The sequence below is a fragment of the Ambystoma mexicanum genome, chromosome 11 (genome assembly GCF_040938575.1).
Source record: "Ambystoma mexicanum isolate Mex_15411 chromosome 11, UKY_AmexF1_1, whole genome shotgun sequence".
Classification (NCBI taxonomy): domain Eukaryota; kingdom Metazoa; phylum Chordata; class Amphibia; order Caudata; family Ambystomatidae; genus Ambystoma; species Ambystoma mexicanum.
Window position 1 is genome coordinate 1,129,570,575 of NC_090934.1, and position 21,106 is coordinate 1,129,591,680.

The window sequence follows — 21,106 nt, forward strand, 5'->3', positions numbered from 1 at the left end:
CTGCTCTCCTTGCTCGGCATCTCAATCATCCTCCTCTTCATCATCTACTCCAGCTATTGCATCCCCTGAACCTTCCATAGGCACAAAGCATAATCAGCACTACCATAGGGTGCCATCTCCCATCCTCCCTACTCAACCCCTGTACCTGTGGCAGTCTCCTTGCACTCTATGTCTACCTCAACCCTTCTGATAACTGATTTATCGAACCTCACAATAACCTACCCATGCCTCCACCTTCCTTCTTCTACATCCTTTATCTGCCTTTCCTCCCTTTCCTGCACTTTAACTGTTTATTGCTATAGCAGCACTATCTCCTCTGCCACTAGCCTCAGTGCTTCCTTCATTTTTTCCCACTCCTTTGTCTCTACTTCCTGGTAGGTTGTGATATCATGGTACAGTAAACATTCACATATAACAAAATTCATTACTTAGTTACAACTGGCCTAGATCCTTTAATCTTAAGTGTGATTTGCACATGGTCCGATCAGATATTGTACTAATACGAGCAAGGGCTGAACAAACAGGTTTTCTTTGAACTACAGACTGCGATCTCATCCGGCCCAGACTCCTGGCTCCTCTTAAGACATTCTAATGTATGCAATCACTACTCCTGCACGTACAGCCTCTAGTTTCACCCTGTGAAAACAATTGAACTCTGGACACCTTTGCCTTGGGTCGCATCTTTATTGCCGGCCCAAACAAATTGTCAACCCCCTCTACGCGACTTCAATGCAACTAGCAAGATTACATTTGTTTCTTACAGAAACTGTTAAACTATAAACCGTTGTCCTGCTTGCAAGCTGAACTTCTACTGGATGACTCATTCTTCCTCCTTCAAACCCCCAAGCACGAAAAACCAGAATGGCCCAGCTGCCTTACAATGCATTGTATAACTGCTAACTGCAAAGTCAGAATAAAATCACAAAACCCCACTGCATGAAGATTCACATAAACGTCTTATTAAACTTCTTATATATGCTTCTCTGTGTGATCAAAACTCCTTTTATATATTTCCCTGTGCATGTGTTTTGCAAATGTTATTACTTCTTTACTGTGGAATCTAAGGACAGGCTGCAATCTGCATGCTCATTGAAACCCTCTCTGTCTCCCAGTGTCCATGTTTTGCAGAACATCCCTGTGTATGGATCGTGTTCATGTTGCATTTGTAATTTTAACATTGTATATTTCTATGTGCCTGCAAATCTAATATGTAACAGTTCTAGAGACCAGTAACACTAAAAAACATATCCCATCCAAAATCAACTATGCTCGATACATATGACATTGCAACATCATGTTCCGCTCGCCACCCACCTAGTCATCAATACGGCGCACAATCATGGGGATCCTTCCTGATCACCCCAACACATGTTGTGGATCCACTGAGGGTCTTCATTATCGAGTTTCCCTTAACTGCCAGCTGCCGTCTTCCCTACGGGGTGTCCTGCAGGGACAGGATTTTTCTAAAAAGGGGCTCCGGTCAACCTCTTTCTGTTGCGCGTAATACCAATCTTCACAGGTCACTTCTGTAGTCTTTTGGCCACAGCAGGGAACCCTTGACAATCCGAAGACTCTAGTGAACCATCATCTCTGCTAGCATCTGTTAAGACAGCCTGGAAAGTGCAAAATTACACAAAGGTTCTGAACCAGATCAAACCAGACTCAATTGCGGAAATAGACGAAGTGCAAAGCAAAACCCAGCTTTATTAACATCCAAATAAAAGTGGGGCATGTGAGGGGGTCAGAAATGAGAGACAGACACAACGTTGTAATGTTTTCAACATCAGACATTTTATTAAAAATAAAAGGATTTGGATAAAGACCTTCCTATCCCTATCTACATGAGAGTTTCCCTGCCTATGAAATCAAAACTAGGGAACAGTCTGTGTCTCATTGTACAACTTAAACAAACTGTCCTTGTGTCCAAAACGTATCTGACCCTCACACTAAAAATGAACAACAAAATGTCCTTCTCTCTACTTTGAACTCAGAAAAATAAGTACAAAAACAAAGTATATAAATCTAACAGAACAGTCCTATTATCCAAGGGAGGACTCCCTTCCCCTGAAATGTTTCAGGTTGAATACTGGAAATATTGTTTACAAAATAGTTCTTGAAGAGTGGTAGAACTGTCTCTTTCACATAACACTTTCTAGAATATGAAAAGTGTATCTTTCAAACAAACGATGCCTTAAGGATGGCAAAGTATCGCTTGGCAACTCAAGCAATGATGTTTAGCACTTCCTTAGGGATGATGAAAACACCATCCCTTCCAAACAATGGCTCCCCAAGGTCATTGGAAATGTCTCTCCTGTACAAGCCTTTCTTAAGAAGGACAGAGAATATCTTTTCAAAGCAATTTATGATTTTCGTAAGGATGGCAAAAAAAGAGTGCCTCTTCCACTCAGCAACTTATTGATGAGGATTTCCTGGTATACTACCCTGCCAGGAACTTGTTTTACTATGTCTTTTCTTCTTTCAGATACTTTGTCTGGATTACCTGGTGTATCCCCCTGCCAGGTATCACTCCCTCTGGGCTTGGTAGGTCGCTGGTACACTCACCTGCCAGATATCTTTCCCACAAAGACTTACTGCCTGATGCAACACCTTCACCATGTCTTCTTACAACCTTTCAATTCTCTTTTTTATTTTGAATATAACACAGTTCTTACTCCTTCACTGTTTTATACTCCATTGGCTTCAGTTGCTACTTGTTCTAACTTCCCCCACATTGGCATCCCTTATATGGATGCGTGTTCATGTTTTGCTTGTTAATTTCATTAGTAATGTTTATTGGCTGATGGCAATGTTGTTCCAATCTTCCCCATATTAAACTTTCATATATGAAGAGTTGTACAGATCTTGCCTTTCAATGACTTCATTATCAATATTCCTTGACTTGTGGCAACGTGCAAGGAAGGCATGGTTATCAGAAGTACGACAGACACAAGGAGTATAATACAAGGATGTCTATTAAACAGTATAAGGGTTAGAAAAACACCTAATCTAAGCCTAACTCTAAGATGGGAGCAAGCTACAACCAAAGTAAAGAAAACAACCATCAACGTAAAGAAAACCCTGTCCTATTGGTGTTGTGTCAAAACAAAATGGCCTATACTAATAAACCTATTGCCAAATACTTACTCTATATAACAAGAGGGTGTGGGACAATGGGCCTCATTGCGAGTCCGGCGGTAACCTTGCTGGAAATTCTGGCAGGTTATCGCCGGACTTGTTATACCATTCCTCCTCTGTGATTGCCGGAATCACCGGGGCATTACAACCCCAGTGACCCAGTAATTCCGGAGGCGGAATTCTGTTAATCCCCATTCCCATGCAGTCCCATAGGACTCCATGGGCATGGGGACCATGGAAACACCGGCTCCGTCTATGACAGAGCCAGTGTTTCCATGTCGGCCTGCAGGCGGGTGGTGTTAAACCGCCAGGTCAGACCTGGCAGGAGTGACACCTCCCGCCTGCAGGACTCTTAATCAGCCGGTCCGGAAAGAATGGTGGTAGCGGATTTACCGCCACCATTGTTTCCGGACCGGCTGTCTCGTAATGAGGCCCAATGATATGTATAACAAAAGAGTGTAGTGCAAACTGAAATGTCCAAAAGAGTTTAGATAGTTCCGGACTGCTGAATTAGTGTACTCCCTTCCCCACGTTACATCACTGGACAAGGTGGAACAGTGGCATGACTGTGAGCACCCCTTGAGTCTATAAGCATCAGGAAGCAGTTTCTTCAGAAAAGGCAGAATCTGTCTTTTGCTTGATTTGCTTGATTTTAAATACTAATGAATTATCGATTTTAATAAGAGTTTTACATTATTTGAAAAGTTTTCTGAATTTTTAAGAGTTTATATCGGTAGAAGATTTGACTGTACAATGTATATTTTTTTTATCTATCTTTTGTTTAACATGTATTTATTGTGATTCGATTGGTTTAATGTGAGAAAAGTACAGGTTTGAACTATACCGCATAAATATAAAATAAAATAAATAAATAAAAATGTCTTTTGCTTGGCATCACAAGACTTTTCTCAAACTCTCACCATGTGAGATTCCCCTCTTCCCAGGCTTCCTCATGATACCCCTTTGTTGGGTTCACCTTCGTCTTTACACCACTGTTCAGTCACTTTAACAAAAATGCAGGATTCACCTTCCCTTGCATCAACTTGGCGTGCCTCTGTCGAATTAATTGTAGCCTTCAAATCACAGTTCAGTTAACTTTCACAGTTCTACTACCTTATAACACTCAGAAACTCTTAGGGCCTGATTCATGGAATAAATTGTGCCAAAAAAGGTGGAATAGCGTGCAAAAACCCGTTTGTCAATCCATGGAACACAATGCGCAGGCTTACTGGAGACTTGCGAGCAACCCGCGTGGGTCCAACACGTCACTGCGACACTACAAATGTCTTGCGTGAGACTCCCAGCGAAGGGGCATACCGTCTTGCGCAGTCACTTAAAAAGGGGGCAGAACACGTGGAATGGGGAACAACAAGCATAAATGTGGGCGTTACGTGGGAAGTACCACAGTAAAATACTCGCAATGCCCACACACGCGCTAACAACATGTATTCATTGAATCGAACATGGCTCACTGGCGCAGAAAGAGACGTGCAAATCCGGAAACACGTCTGCCACACGAAAGCTGGCATAAGCGTCACCGCGTACGAAAAACAATGCATAAAAAGGGCATGTGAAAAACCAACGCGCGTATACAGCTACGATGAATGTACAATTTTTCGCAGCAGTGATCGTGGGACACCGCAGGAGGAGGATGATAGCCAGGGCCCACATTTTGTTACCCAGGACCAGCCTTTTGGGGATGCCTGATGACCAGGTCTATGGCAGGTATAGGTTTCCACCTCATATCATGTTAGACCTGGTCACGGAGTGGGAAGATGACCTCACATCACCCACCCTGTGATCCCAAGCACTGAGACCCTTGGAAAAGGTACTCAATGTACTGCATTTTTTGGCCGCTGGGTCATTTCAGCGGACAACTGCCATAGTTGGGAGCATTTCACAGCCCACGCAGTCAGGCTGCCTACACCAGGTGTTGGCAATCATGAATGCACACCCCTCAGTCCGCAGGCACATATACATGCCCAGAACACCCGCAGAAAGGCAGGCCGTGGTCCAGGATTTTTACCGGGTGGCGTACTTCCCTAAAGTGCTTGGTGTCATTGATTGCACCCATGTGACCTTACGTCCACCTAGGGCCACAGAGCACATCTATCGCAATCGGAAGCACTGGCATTCCATCAACGTGCAGGTTGTATGTGATGCCAAGGGAATCATTACCTCTGTATATGCCAACTATCCAGGATCCGCCCATGATAGTTTCATATTCAGAATGTCACCCCTACACCAGGCCCTGGAAGCTGGGAGGCATGGCAACACATGGCTCATTGCTGAGTACAAATGGCCCTGCAAATGCATGCATGTCTCACACAGACAAAACCACACCACTGACAAACCATGTCACCGCCACAGGGGACACTGCCTACCCTCTGAGCACCTACATGATGACGCCAATACGGAACCCCACCACACCACCCCAGGTAAGATACAACGCAGCCCATATTGCAACTAGGTCCATAGTGGAGGGCACATTCAGAGTGCTATAGTCACACTTCCACTTCCTTGACCACTCTGGGGGTGACCTACTATATGCACCACCAGAAGTGTGCAGGATCATTGTGGCAGCATGTGTCCTGCACAACGTTGCAACATGGCGTGGTGTACCGGTGAACATGGTGGTGCCTCCACATCCCCAACCACATGCACGGCGGCTACTCATGGGAGGGGAAAGGGCACATGGCGAGGCTGCCCGTACCCAGCTTGTGGCACCATTTTTCACCTAAAATCCAACCCCTGCTAGAGTGCACACAGCCCTGGCACATTCCAGGTGACAATCGATGATGACAAAGGGACAATCGTCTGTCCCAACCTTACCACCCCGAGAATGTGTCCTTTGAAGTGCTACATTGTGTGCATCCCTTAGAACTTAAACTAACTCAATCTGGTGTGCACAAAAGGAACACATGCAAGATGGAGTATGCCACCAAGACCATGCCAAAGTACACATCTAAATGCTGGCATGTCACCTAAACCCTCCCACACTTCATGTCACCTGGTTGACACACCATGCCATGGCATGCAATGTCAAAAGAGACAAAGGGCCTCATTACACGGACGGCGGTAAAGGTTAACAGTCACCGTTAATGGTACCGGTGACCGTTAAACCTTACCGCCTTACTACGAGGTCCCTTTGCGGGTTGGAGACTTTAACGCCTACTTTTTGCAGGCGTTAAAAACCAACCCACAAAGGGACCAGGGTGCTAATTACGGTACCGCAATTTGCGGCACCGTAATTAGCGCCTTCCCCATTCCCATAGAGCCCTTTGGGGCAAAAATGGGAATGGGGAAGGGCAATGGGGGAAAGGGGAATTACCGCCCCGCCAACCTTGGAATAGGGCAGTAATTCCCCTTTCCACCAAGGCGGTGCTGGTATTTTACCGGCATGGACCAAGGTGCTAATAGCACCTTGGTCCTCCGCCTACCGCGTAATGAGGCCCAAAGAAATGACAAACACAGAACAGCACTGTCACAAAGCGCTCAACTGAACAAGTTCAGAAATAACTCACTCTCACACATCAAAATAATAATGTACACAGGAACATCAATTGGCCAGTAAGACATACCAGAAACACAGGACCCAAGAGTAAATCTGTCTGACAGTGACCAATCATAATTGCACATGTGCCTCAATGTGTCGTAACTTGCACATGGCACCCTTGTATTTTCGTGCGGCACTGCTAACTAAACAGAGCAGGAAAGTGCATACAGCAGGAAGGCTAACAATAATGGAGATAGGCAAGCTAATACATGAAGATGGAACATGAACAAAGGAAGGATCTCAATGTCCAAACAAAAAGGGATGCTAACCATGCACTGGACAAACAATCATGAATCCCACTAGGGTGTATACAGAGGTCGGACTTGATACTGCCCACAGATATAATGGAAGCCCAATGCCTCTGTGTACGTTACTTTTACATGCTGCACTCCTTGGAAGCCCATGGAAAGGGGAAGCAGGAGTGGCATATGTGTCTGGATCCTAAGGCACAAACAAGGAGTGTACCAACACGAGACAAGCCTGCATGGGTCCAGCTAGAGCCTACAGTGGATGCCCTTGGATGCCACACAAAGTGACACACTGTCACATAAATGCACAATAGACAAGAAACAAATAAACAAAAATCAAAAATGCCCATGGTGGACCAGGGCCACCCAGGAGGGAGGATGGGCAGGGTGCACATCAACACCCACATGTGTGGATGTTCAGAAGAAAAAAAACCTTCATGGGTTAATGGTCCGCACGGCTAGCATAGATCGGGAGATCTGTTGCTGCTGTCGCCACCCTCTGGTGTAGCATTAGAAGGTGGTAGTGGTAAGGGTGGTTCACCACACATAGCCCTGGCCTGGTCCTCCATGGCAGTGGCCATGCAGTACTGAGATGATTGCATCTGCAACATGATGGCTCGGAGGTCCCCATGCAACACCTCACGGGATGCACAGATTTCCTCTGTGATGGTATGAGTCAACTGTTGCATCTGCTGTTCAGACCGTCTACTGCCAGCTGCCTTGAGTGCAGCCTGTGTTCTGAGGGACCTATACTCTTCCCTCACGGCGTCCCTGTGGGCCCGACCCTCTGCAACCAGGGATGCCTGCAGAGCTCTAAGTTCTGCCCGTCGGCTCCTGATGCTGGCCTCCATGTGCAGCCTGTGTGAGTGGCATGTGGACCACAATGTCTGCAGCTGGTGCTCCACCTGTCTTTCTGGGGGGATCATGGAATTGGCCACCCTATCCATGCCCTGAGCCAACATCTCATATGAAGTACCCTGTTGTTGTGCAACAGTATACATGGACTTCTCCCAGACAGTATCGCCAGCTGCTACATGGCCACCGCGTTGGCGGACCCCATGCCTGCCTGGCCCAAGGGAACCTGGCCCTTGATGTGATGCCGCTGTCTGTGGCTGCAGGACTGCATGCCTTCCTTGATCAGCTGGCCCAGGACCGGGAGTCAATACTGTGGAGTGTGACCCTGCAGCCGTAACCACCACAGACGGATGTACCAACACTGACTGGCCCTGTGAGGGCCCCCCGCAGACATTTGGGATACAACAGCACCCACACTCAATGCACTCTCCTGCAACAGCACAGAGGAATCAAATTCCGGTTCACCACCAGAGCCATAGGTTTCATCAGAGGCAGAATCATACTGAGTCAGGCCCGGGATGGACTGTAGCACCATTGTTTCAGCATGGGCTGCCACACCACATCCTCCACTGGTGCTCGTTTGCGGCTCAGTATCCTGTTCCTCCTCCTCCTCTGCACCCAGTGCTTCATCACCTGCACATGGACAGAAAAATAAATGAAGACCTATGTAAATAGCATAGCCCACACACATAGGTATCACAATGTTGTCATGCAACACATTAACCTGCCATGTCACTCATGGCACAAACTCCCGCATGTACGTAGTGTCAATGGAAGGGAAGGGTAGCATGAAAGCAGCCATGGACGTGTGTGGAAGGGCTCAATACCACATGTAGCACCTGCTTCACACACAAGCACCTGACTGGCATAGTTCAGTCACCAACATCACTGATGCAAATACACAGATGCCATGTAGCATAGCCATGCCTGAACTGTCAAACTACATGAGATGGAATTTGCTGACTACTTTCCCAGAGCCATGTACAATGGATGTGACATGACATGACATGTAATTCACAAACTCAAAACACACAAGTGTCACAAGGTGCAACGATGCAAGGGTGGTCGAATAGAGTGAAGCCAGACACACCATCCCATGAGGCAAGGTTACATTGCCATCACGCAAGTGAATAGGCACGGTGAAGGGGAGACCTGGGGTTGGAAGTGGGAGTGGACAGTGCAGTAAATGGGAACGGCATCCAATTAAAATACAACTACATAAGCAGTAATGAAAATGGGGCAGGCTGGTGGCAGTGGAAGGGTAAGTGCAGACATCAGGTGTCAATTGCTGGTAGTGGGTTGTAGGGATACAGGAAACAGCCACCAAGAGTGGGGGGATGGTAGGGAGGCAGTGCATGGGTTCAACTGGTGGCTCAGAGGCCCGTGTTGTAGATCAGAGTGTGGGCAGGTGACTAGTGCTTTCTCTCAGTCATCCAGGACTCCAGCAGGGGAGAGGAGGAGAGAAAGCACAACACATGAGGAAGCATGAGAAGTGCCTCCGGACCCGGAGAAGGTTCACCTCCAGTTCCATTGAGGCAGGGAGGCTGTACCAGAGGGAGGCCCCAGCCGAAGATAGACATTGACCACCAACTAATTGCTATGAGAAGCTACTGACCGTGAGGGAGTAGGAAAGGGATGATTAAAGACCATGAGAAAAGAAGCGAATTTGGAAGATGGAGTTGAAGGAAATGCAGCCCCAGGACCTATAAGGCCTTGTGGACAATGCACAGGGTTTGGAAATGAACAGTCGTAGCCACTGGCAGCCAGTGCCATCATCACAGTCCTAGGGAGATACAATACCTGGCCCCAAGACAAAAGGACAATTCCCACAGTCCAGTTCTGGATGAGTTGCAGAGGGAAGAGAGTAGAAGCACAGGAATCTTGGTAGAGGCTGTTGCAGTAGCCCACCATAGGAATGGCCAGTCCTCTGGAGACAGTGAGCTGCTGGGGGAAGGAGAGGAAAGAAAGAATACCTCTGAGGAGATGCAGCTGGCAGGGTGACATCTCACAGACATCAGAGATGTGAGGAGAGAAGACGAGTGTGGAGTGGAAGATTATCACAGGCTATCCACCATCACAGGTTGGAGCAGGAAGAGGGCTAAGAGAGGCTGGACAGAGAGTGACATGGAAGGAGTGAGCAGGTGTGGTGATGAGGATTGTCACGTTCTGCAGCACATCGTTCGTATGCAGTCTGCAGGACAACAAGCACGTGTCAGTCCACCATGACAGTCATGTAAATGCAGGCAGAACTGCCAGACAATCATAACACTTCATCCAAGCAACATACACATGTCCTGGACACACACGCATCACCACTCACCGGACATTCCCTCATAAATTGGCAGGTCTCCCACACCTTGGATCTCCTCCACATCAATCATGTCACTAATGATCTCTTCATGTGGAGTGAGTTCATCGTTCTCTAGTGGTGACCCACCTTCAGTCACCAGAGTAAAGGCGTTGGCGACACCCAACTTCTCTTTGGCTTGGCGGCGGCGGTCATTCCAATGCTTCACTACCTCAGGAGGGGTGCCCCTCTCATTGCCCAAGGCATTGATTCTATCCGTGACGTGCTGCCAGTGGGCCATACGCTGAGCAGGCGTATGTGTGCTCCCTGTCCGCACGAGCATGTCACGTTCGTACTCCCGCACGTAGTCCATGAGGATCTGGAGTTCCACATCATTGAAGCTCCTCTTCATCGACGTGTGGGTATCCTGTGCCGTGCTTTGGGTTTGAGCCTGTTCCGCTAGTGCACACTTTGCCTTCTTGCAAGGTTGTGCAGACCCTGAGTGGCTGGGACCACTTGGGTCAGTAGGGGCTGGAGCACTGGTGGACTGGGCTATGGCATCACCCACTGATGCTGGGACAGTAGGTTCTCTTGCGTGTCTCCATATCTGGGTGCTGGTGCCAGGACCTTTCACTGCACGTCCCTTCCCCTTAGAGACAAGGACATCTGCCCCTGGGTCTCTGTGGCCCGGGGCTGGGACCACTACAGGCCTGGCTGGGTGACCCTGAGCCTGGGTGGTGGGTTCTGCAGCTGCCCCTGCAACTTCCTGTCCTGACCCTGGCTGGTGTGGACAGCAGATGACCCTGCTGCTCCTGGACCCCGGGTGCTGGTGCCAGGACCTTTCACCACACGTCCCTTCTCCTTAAATACATGAATATCTGCCCCTGGGTCTCTGTGGCCCTGGGCTGGGACCACTACAGGCCTGGCTGGAGGACCCTGAGCCTGGGTGGTGGGTGCTGCAGCTGCCCCAGCAGCTTCCTGACCCTGGCTGGTGTGGACAGCAGATGGCCCTGCTGCTCCTGGACCCCGGTGCTGGTGACATCAACATCAGTTGCATCTCCCTGGCCCTGTTGGGTGGGGGGCATATCTCTCCCTGCATGGCCCTGGGCACCTCGGACACCTCAGCCACCTTGTCCACCTCACCCACCCTTCCCACTTGTTGCCCTCCCATACATGGCACTGATGGAATGGTGCAATGGGAGGCAAAGCTATCAATTGTCCTGGGCAATTTCAGTGAGGGGGCTGTGCACGTGAGGTCAAACGTACCAGTGTGCTCCAGCAAGGCTCAATGTAACCCCTGGGGAAAAAAAACAGGCTGCGTAACGCACAGGCACCCAAAAATGAAAAATACATGCATGCGACCCCTCGGTAGCCCACATGAAAAGAACAAACGTTACGCAGTACGCTGTGGCACCCAGCAACACAAAAAATGCATAAGTGAAGGACACATAAAGTAGTGTGATGTTAAGAATGGGGGTACGCGAGCCTCACAAAAAAGGTAAAAGTACATACGCGTGTGCGCGGAGGCCAATCCCCCACCAAAACAAAAGCTTGCACTGTCGCAGTAGTGAAGAGATTGCGTGGAAACGCTATTATCAGCAAAGTCCACACGTCCGTCTGCTATAACTCACACAAGCGTGTGATGGTCTCCTACGCACAACTTTATCCTGATCCTGAACGCCAACGCCCAATGTTCAGCACGTGTCACATAACTTATGTGCTTAGGCCCTTTTCTCTGATTTCACGCTAACACGCTGTTTCCACACGTGCAGAGTCACTCTGTTTCCGGCTGCCCACGCAGGAAACACGGAAGACCCATGCTCCTGTCTACCAGCCAATTTTACTGCCTCTAACTTCCCTGAGCTGCCTCCTAGGAGCCATCTGCTTCTGCCTGCCCATTGTGTGTGCCTGCAGCCCATGTGCCCTGCAATTTTAGTGCCTGCTGTATAGCCATTGCCAGTGCTCCTGTCGTCAGACCTGTGACCACTTCTGCTGATCCAGATGACTCCCAATGTGCCAGACCACCGCTCCACAGCCCAGCCCCAGGACCACCTTGCCCACCCACACCTGCCTCGGGGGTTGCCATGTCTGGACAAACATCTTCTGAGGCAAGTGGCAACCCCCCGGCAGCGAGGCAGAGGGCTGTCAGCTTCAGTGCCAGAGAAGTTGACATCCTGGTGGAGCAAGTCCTGGGGCATTATGATGCCCTCTTCCACGGACCAACACAAGTCAGCAAGGAAGGGCGGAATATGATCTGGGCCGAGATCATGGATGCCATCAACGCGGAGGGGGCACCTCGGGACTACAACCATGTGCACAAGCGCTGGGAGGACTTCAAAGCCAGGACCCACAACAAGGCCCGGCACTTCCTCAAGGCTGGTGTCAACCAAGTGGGGCGCCGGTTGAACACTGACAACATGCAGGTCCTGGAGCGGGCAGTTCTATGCAGCGCTGCACGCCCATGTCATGGATTTGCAGCTCCGTCTGGAGTCGACTGGTAAGTGTCCATGTGTTGGTGCCCTCCACAGTGCATGTACATGTTGATGTGTGGTTGGAGTGTGCACCTTGACCTCATGGCAGGTATGCCTCTTGTACGGATGTCTGTGTGCATGTCCCAGACAGTGCTGCATGTGTGTTCATTCATATCAACGGTGTTACTGTTGCAATGTGTGATATGCTGCAGCATGTAACGACGTGCACGTGGTTGCTTACATGTGTCTTTTTTTATTTTTTTTATTATTGTGTCTGAGAAGTGGCCGTGTTAGAGGTGTGACACATGGGTGCTGTCGTCAACATCATGGACACGCATGGTGTACATGTGCATTTGTCTGAGAAGTGAGTGTGTGACTGTCCACCACTCCTGGAAGGATTTTACTGGAGCATTTGATTGTGTGCTCGATTCTTGCTGCCCAATTTACATTGAGTGGACTCTGATGTGATAGCTCCGTGCCCTGCTTCAGGACTGCCAGGTGATGTGTGTGAATGACATTTTATGCCCCATGATGCATGTGAGGAGCATGCACAATTTGTAGGTGCTGACAGTGCATTGTCCAAGGATGTGATTGTCTCTTGTGAAGGACAGACATGTGTGTGCATGTGTGTAAATTGCACATACCTGTGTGTTTTGGAGGGTGATGATGGTTGTGACATTTGCCAGTGCACTTCATTGTGCATATGTTTTGTGCCAAACACACATAGGTACAGTGCCCTGATGTTTGTGTTCTATGTCTCCCTACCCACAGCAATGTTGGAAGAAGATGGCAGAGAAGGTGCTGTGGAACAAGACAGCAGGGATGCCTCCACCAGGCACAGACACAAAGCCTGTTCACGCCCCAGGTTATTTAATCTTTGGGGAGCGAGGAGACTGGTGCCTCGTCAGAGACATCGGCCGCAGCTGCTGAGGTGAGGTCCAAGAAGGCGAAGGTGGTTGTGGACTCCTCGGCAGTGGGAGGGACAGGTGAGCATGCACAGGGGCAATCCACTACGGAAGACGCTGGGGAGGCATCCAGGTTAGCGGGGGGGGAGGAGGAGGAGGAGGCCGCATCAGCCCAGTCCATGGGGCCTGGCAGGGGTGATGAGATGGGTGTGACTGGTGCAGTCCACTCAGGGGCAGGAGGCAGTGCAGGTCGCCGTGGAGGTGCTTGTGCCTAATCCTGCCCCTGGGCCTGCGACTGCACCATGATGTACCTGGGGGCATGCCCCAGGCCGTACCCATCCGCGGGTGGCAGATGTTTCCACACAAACGGAAACACCAATGCCTGCAGATCTTGCCATTCGAGACAGGGTGGAACCGCTGCTAGCCGGTCTCACGAGGCATACAAGCACCATTCGTGATGATGTGCAGGCTTCCAATCATGGGCTTGCACATCATCACAATGAGGTCCGTCGTCTCCTGAACTGGTTAGCTCATTTCCTGGTCTCGATTTATTTGGGTGCATGGGCTGGCCACTAATGCAGCCCCCTCCTTGTCTTCCTCCTCTGTGTGCCAGTCGTCCTCACTGGCGCCTTCCGGCCCAGATACCACCAGGGCTCCCTATGTACCTGTCCAACCCCAGGCGGCCCGTCTGGTAGAGATCACATCCCTGCCAGAGTCGGGAGTCGACGTAGGATCAGCCCAGGTGGTCACCACGCCGGTCCAGCCGATGACAGGAGCTGTGGCAATGGAGGGAGAGCAGGCACCAAGTAGCAGGGCATGTGCAGAACGGCCCCGGGTGTTGTCATCATCCTGGAGGCTGTCCTTAACGAGCAGGCACCGGGCAATTTGGCAGCAGCAGGCTCGGAGTAGAAGGCTACAAGACTACGGGCATACCATCTCAGAGAGGCAGGTATCGGGGGTCAGGCAGGATGCCAATGTGGACCTTCGGCAAAGGATGTCTTCCGTGTTGGAGCATTTGGGGCAGCAAATCGGGGCAGAGAGGCAGCAGACACAGGAGGCGAGACTCACCATAGCCAGGGCAGAGATTACACTGCGTCGGGCAGAGAGGTGGGCTGAGGTCCTCGAGGAGACTTTCAGGGAGTGGGAGGGGATGGAGAGGACCATGTTGGAGTCCCTGCAAGCCCTCGAGGTGAGAGCAGAGGCCCGCCGAGGGGAAGTGGACGCAGTGTGCGATGATGCCCTGGCTGAGACATTGAGGGAGCATGGTGAGGAGAAGGACTAGCCCGCTGCCTTTGTAAATAGTTACATACATATAAGTTTCCGTTATTTTTGTTTATTATTTGGAGATTTTGGACTTCACTCGATTTTTTGTACATTGTTCTTATTGTGCGGTTTTGCTTTTGATCTTTTTATTATTTGGAGTGTAGAATGGACTTTTCTCCATGTTTTTTGTACATAGTTTACTTGGGTTTTCTGTTTTTCTGTTAATCGGAAATGTTTTGTGTGGTTTTGCTTTTGATCTTTTTATTATTTGGAGTGTAGAATGGACTTTGCTCCATATTTTTTGTACATAGTTTACTTGGTTTTTCTGTTTTTCTGTTAATTTGAAATGTTTTTTTTTTCTCATTTTCATTATATTTGAAAAAGACTTTTATGGACATGGACATTTTTTCTATCCTTTGAGGTTTTCATGTACATATGATTTTTTTGGGGACATTTTAACATTATTTTTATTTCTTCATGTACATATTTTGCTTTATTATTTGCAATGTGTATAAACGGTTTATAGTCATAATACCGAAGTTCTAAATCTCGAAAAAAAAAATCTCGAAAAAAAAGGCCGAAAAAAAAAATATCGCATTTTTTTTATGACGTTTTTTTTTCGAAATGGGGGGGTTCCCCCCCCGACCCCCCTTTTTTCTATTTTTTTTTATTTTAACCCTTTTATTTACTTACCTGACCCAAAAAATACATATATAAAAAAAATAAAAATTCGATATTTTTTTTTTCGGCCTTTTTTTCCGAGATTTTTGTTATTCGAGATTTTTTTTTCGGCCTTTTGACCGACCACCGTGTATAAACAGAATTCAACTGGAGAATATATTTTATTTTGTTTACTCACAGTAATCATTTCTCTCACTTTCTTTAGCCAGTTTGTGGGTTTCTTACTCGGTTTCTTGTCTGTGGTAATGTCCATTGTTGGTCATGTGTGTGCTTACTTGCATGCATCTGTCATGTTTGCGATATATTTGCGTGGGGCATATGCACATGTGGATGACCAGTGTTGGGTGTGAAGGGGGAGTTTGGGTGTGCACGGTCAGGCGTTATTGGCTTTCACATGTGCAGCATCACTGTGTATTGGTCCTCACTGTGTTTGGGAGGGTGGTGGGTGGGTTGACTGATGAGTGTGTAAAATGGTCACGTTATTTCAGCAGGATTTGCTTGATGCAGTGTTACGCATATGTCGTGCTTTGGCCTTCACCAGCATGTGTCTGTGCTGTTATCATTGTCTCTGGTGTTGTTGGGCATGTTACACTGGCAGTCAATTTTTCAATTTCTCTGTTTTTACACATCGGCAGACCAATGCGGCAGTCTTGGTGGCTAGCACACTGTCTGATTGCCATTCACTCATTCAGGACTTGCATCATTCCTCTTTGCTTGTGCTTTTGGTTCTCCTTTGCCCTGATAAACTCCTGTCTGAATCTACATTGGTCACTAGGCTACCCTATGAAGTTGGGCAAAGGTTCTTTCGTACGACACTTGCACACCTGCACTGCCTCCCTGGCATCCCCCAAACTTGGACTGTTTTTATGTATGCCAACAGCCGCCTACCTGCACTTCACACCAGCTGTCTACACTTAGGCTTGGACTTGACACCAGCTGGCCGCAGTTTCTTTATTTTCTTAATTGTTCTATTTGTTATGATGTCCTTCAGATGTACTGCACTGCACCCTCCACCACCAACCCCCTTTTCGCCTTCCCCACATCCCATACACTGACGACATCTCATTGTCACCTCCCCTATTAACTTCCGTGTCTCTGTCATCACTGTCTTCCCCCTACCTGGACTCTTTGCAGGTACTTACACTTGTGTATATGCACATTAATAATGACATGTGATTTGATAAGATGTCATGTCCTTCACACATGGGAGGAACAGTGATGTGTTTATTAGGTTATGTGCACTGGTAATGTCAGCTCATTGAGGCTCATGCCGTGACACGCCTGGGCAGTGTCTGTTCATGTGGCACACATTGAGGGTGCTTTGAATTCTGTCACTGTGTGACGATTTCTACATGGCAATTATTGACATGACTTTGTCACATGGACTGCAGGGTCTCACTTTACCATTCACTTCTGTGATGTGTATGTTGGGGGATGGTTGCATACAGCAATTGTGTTTGAGCAGCTGCCACACTCAGGGATGTGGCCCAGGTGTATGCATTTGTTTCTGTTTGCAGGATATTCTTTTTTACAGGAGGTTCTGGATGGTGTCACTACACGGCTGTCAAGGTGGTCGACACGCCATCGATGGAGCGACCATGTGTCGGGATCTCAGCATCCAGCATGCAGGTGATGTCCGGTCTGGAGGGGGCTGCCTGTAGGGTGGTGTCACTGGTGAAGGGGGGTCCCATGTGGTGTGGGCTGCCTGCAGGGTGGAGTCACAGGTGATGGGGGCTCCCATGTGGTGTGGGCTGCCTGCAGGGTGGCGTCACAGGTGATGGGGGCTCGGGGATCCCATGTAGTGGGGGCTGCCTGCAGGGTGGTGTCACATGTGATGGGGGCTGGAGGCTCCCATGTGGTGGGGGCTGCCTGCAGGCTGGGGTGATGGGTGCTGGGGGGTCCCATGTGGTGGGGGCTGCCTGCAAGCTTGGGGTCCCATGTGGTGGGGGCTGTCTGCAGGGTGGTGTCAAAGGTGATGGGGGCTCCCATGTGGTGGGGGCTGCCTGCAGGGCGGCGTCACAGGTGATGGGGGATGGTCTGTCCCATGTGGTGGGGGCTGCCTGCAGGCTAAGGTGATGGGGCTGGGGGGGTCGCATGTGGTGGGGGCTGCCTGTAGGGCGGCATCACAGGTGATGGGGGCTGGGGTGTCCCGTCAGGAGGGTTCTGCTTCCAGTGGAATTGTGTGGGTCTCGCAGGTTGATTTGGAGCGAATAGGGTGTGGCCGGGTATGCGCTGAGTTTTCAGGTGATTACGCTGGGGTGTGCACGGGGTAAGCGCTGAGTTTTCATGCAATTGTGCTGGAGTACGGCCAGGGTACGCGCAGAGTTTTCACACAATATGGCTGGGGTGCGGCCGGGGGCTTGCGACGTGTTAGACATTTCACTAGCATTTTACTGCACATCGGGGCGTGTTGGGGGCGTTACTGGCACTGCTTGATGTTCCTTGCGCCACGGCTAGTAATGCCTCGGGAAATCCATGAATACACGTGTCGCACAATTGTTTATTTGTGCCACGGCTGGCGCACGCTCCTTCTCGGCGCCCAGCACTTGCGCCTGTTCTGCGCTGGATTCTATGAATCGGGCCCTTAATGTCTTTTTAAGCAAATATTTGGTTTGGCATCCCTCCGTCGGGTTCGCATTTGCCTACCATCTCTATCACAATGCGGGATTCGCTCCCCTTTGCTTTCTCTTGGTGTCCCTTTGTCGGGTTCACACTTGCCTTTACAACATAGTTCACTTAGCTTTACTTTACAATTGTTCACTTTGTTTCCCACTTGTCAAAGACTTTTGATTGTACGAGGACTTTGCTTGCACCTTCGTATAACCACTTTGACTTTTTTTTACATTGGTCGGCCTCTCCTAAGGCCTTCTGTTATTTGCAGTCTTTTCCAATTATCTTACTTTCAATCTAACAGTTTCACTTTGGGTGCAGAGCCTTTCGAGAAGGTAATATTCTATTACCAGATCGCTCTGTTATTCTTCACATATTTCAATTTTAAAAACACATTTGCAATGTTGCAGGCTTCCCTCACGGTTTTCTATGACACACGCAACTTCTGCATTTATTCTTCTGGTTACAATGTATTTCCACTCGCGGTTTCAAGAAACCCTGCGAACCTCATCAAAAGCTTTGATATCTTTCACTTGATAATGCCAGCTGGTCTCATATTTCACTCACCACTAGCACTCAATACCATTCATCCAGCATTTCCTCGAATCCAAGGCTATCGGTACAGCACAGCTCGCCTCCTCCCAACTCAGTCGTTCACCCGAAGGAGGGCCTGCATTCACCTTCTGCATTAGCGGGGAGGTTTCCTTTGAAAAGTATGCACAACCTTCATTCAGCTGCTGGCCGGACAACAGCGCTTCTCTCGCCTCTTGGCCCCTTTTGCTCTGGTTGCATGGTCGCTCCAATTTCACAGGATCTATTCTCTTGCCGCACTGCTGGTTCAGATGACCTTGTTCACCTTGCTCGCCGGGTTCTCTCATGCTCCGCCTTTTATCCCAGTGGGGAAAGGGAACAGGGTTCAGGTGCAAGTCATCAAGGTTAAGTGCCTGACCCTGATATTGGGATATGTCAAACGGACTGGTTGTGTGTGAGTCTGTCTTTCTCCAAAGTGCCAGAAGATCCTCCCAAAAGCCATAAACCCTACTGAGTCAAGCCCAAGCTCAATGCAACAGCCTTGCGAGGTTCACCCGGTCAACTCAACTTATTATAAAGCTCCTTCTTGATTGATAACAATCAATCCCTTTTGAAGCATTGTCTAATAAATTCTGGGATCTCCAATTTATCTGTCACTCCCAATTTGGAGCAACTGGTTTCACCAGAATGCTCATACTACCCCAACATGGTCGGGGGTGACTCTGAATTTGCCCAAGAGGCTAGTCCCAAGTGTCCCCCCGGGGAGACCCCAGGGCCCGCTGGGCCCTCCCATTCGGAGCTGATTTTAGCTAAACCTGATGCATTATTTTTACTCTGCTCTATACTGGCTGAGGATAATTCATTAATTAAACGTATGGTGGCCCAGCTTGTTTCTGTTGGACAAGAAGAACCTCAGACCAATAGAACTATGCCCTCTCTCATCAGTGATACATCATACAACGAATTACAGTAGAGAAAGAACGGCCTGGATAAGGCTGGGCCAGTTAGGCCTGCTAAGCCTAGTGTTTCTCTAATTTCTGTGCCCCACAAGAAGGTGACCCCTAATCCGGTGGCCATGCAGGGCCCCTCTTTGAACAGTAACAGCCCGATCACACCCACTATCTTTGGAGGCTTTTGATGTTGAGCAGTCTCTCCTTGCTGATTCGGGAGCTCTTCTCCCAGGAAAAAAAAAGGCTTAGGACAAAGTCTGGTGTAGGGTCTACTTCTCCTCTAGGGGCGACTGAGGCAAGGGTAGCAGCCTCCCCTCCCCTGCCCCCCTGCACATATTGATGAACCCCCAGGCAGCCTCCTTTGGCACTGGAAGAAATGTGGCAGTAAACACTCTCTCGGATGGAGCTACACGTCAAGTGACACTGCATGGTCCTCTGAACAAAAGACCCCCCCACTTCTGCCACCAAGGTCACCCAGAACCATTCTTCAGATAACATAAGCCCACCTAAAGTTCCAGCTCTTGTGGATGTCCATATTAGGGAGGGGCATCACACTGGGCATTCTTCCATTGCCACCATTCTGGAACCACCCTCATGCAACCACCATCAGGATGTGGCGGTGGTGGGCAGGGCTAACCCTCTCCGGACACTCTGGCAATCTTTGGTGGAGCCCGGGATCCGGATTCCCTTGGTAGTGGGAACATCTCTCAAAACTGACAGGAAACGGGCCTACTCTAAATTCATCAAGATAGTAGAAATGGAACCTTCTGCAGTCAGCCCGTTTTTTAATCGATCCCGGTTATTCCAGTTGTTCCACCTTATTCCGGATCTCTATGAACTTACCTCGGAGGACATAGTGAGCATTGAACTTCCGCTCTATTACAGTGCTACCAATTGGGCACTTTTGAAATTTGCCTCCACCGTGATTGGTGACTGTGTGTGTAAAAATGCAAACTTGTTCTATGATGTGGGTTTGGATATCTTCTTTTTTTTTCCAAAGCCTCACAGGCCTCGGCAGACAGTGTGTCATATAGTGGCCCGCATGGCTAGGGCCCAACGTATCTTTGTCTAAGGGCCCGGCTATGGGGTGCTTACACCATAAGGGTAGATTAATTGGCGAGTGGGCACATGTCTTTACTTCGGCCTGATTACCAGTGAGCGATCCGGTACCATTTACTCTACTTTCCCGGAATTCACAGGGCCACCGCTCCTTCCTCGCCAATCCCCTGGGTGCAAAAGTACTACTGTCCATCCACATTTCTGTCTCTAGGAAACATGGCTCACCTCCCCCTTTTCCTTAGATGACTATTCCTTGTTCTTTCGCATCCCACTCAGTGTGTCGCCCTAAAGGGGGATTATGTATTGGTGTTAGATCTACTTACTCCCAATTCCCTTCCTAGTTACTGGGGAGGTGGAGAACTGTCTGGCCGTTTCTATACCTGACCTACTTGGAAGTAAGGGGGGCACCTTGGTGGTTACGTCATATGACCCTTTGGGGGATTGAAAACACCTTACTTTGTGGATAATGTACATGATCTCTTGCAGACCTGGTTGGGACAAGTGAAGGGTGGGGGCATTATCATTACTGGAGACTTTAATGTGGATTGTTTAGCC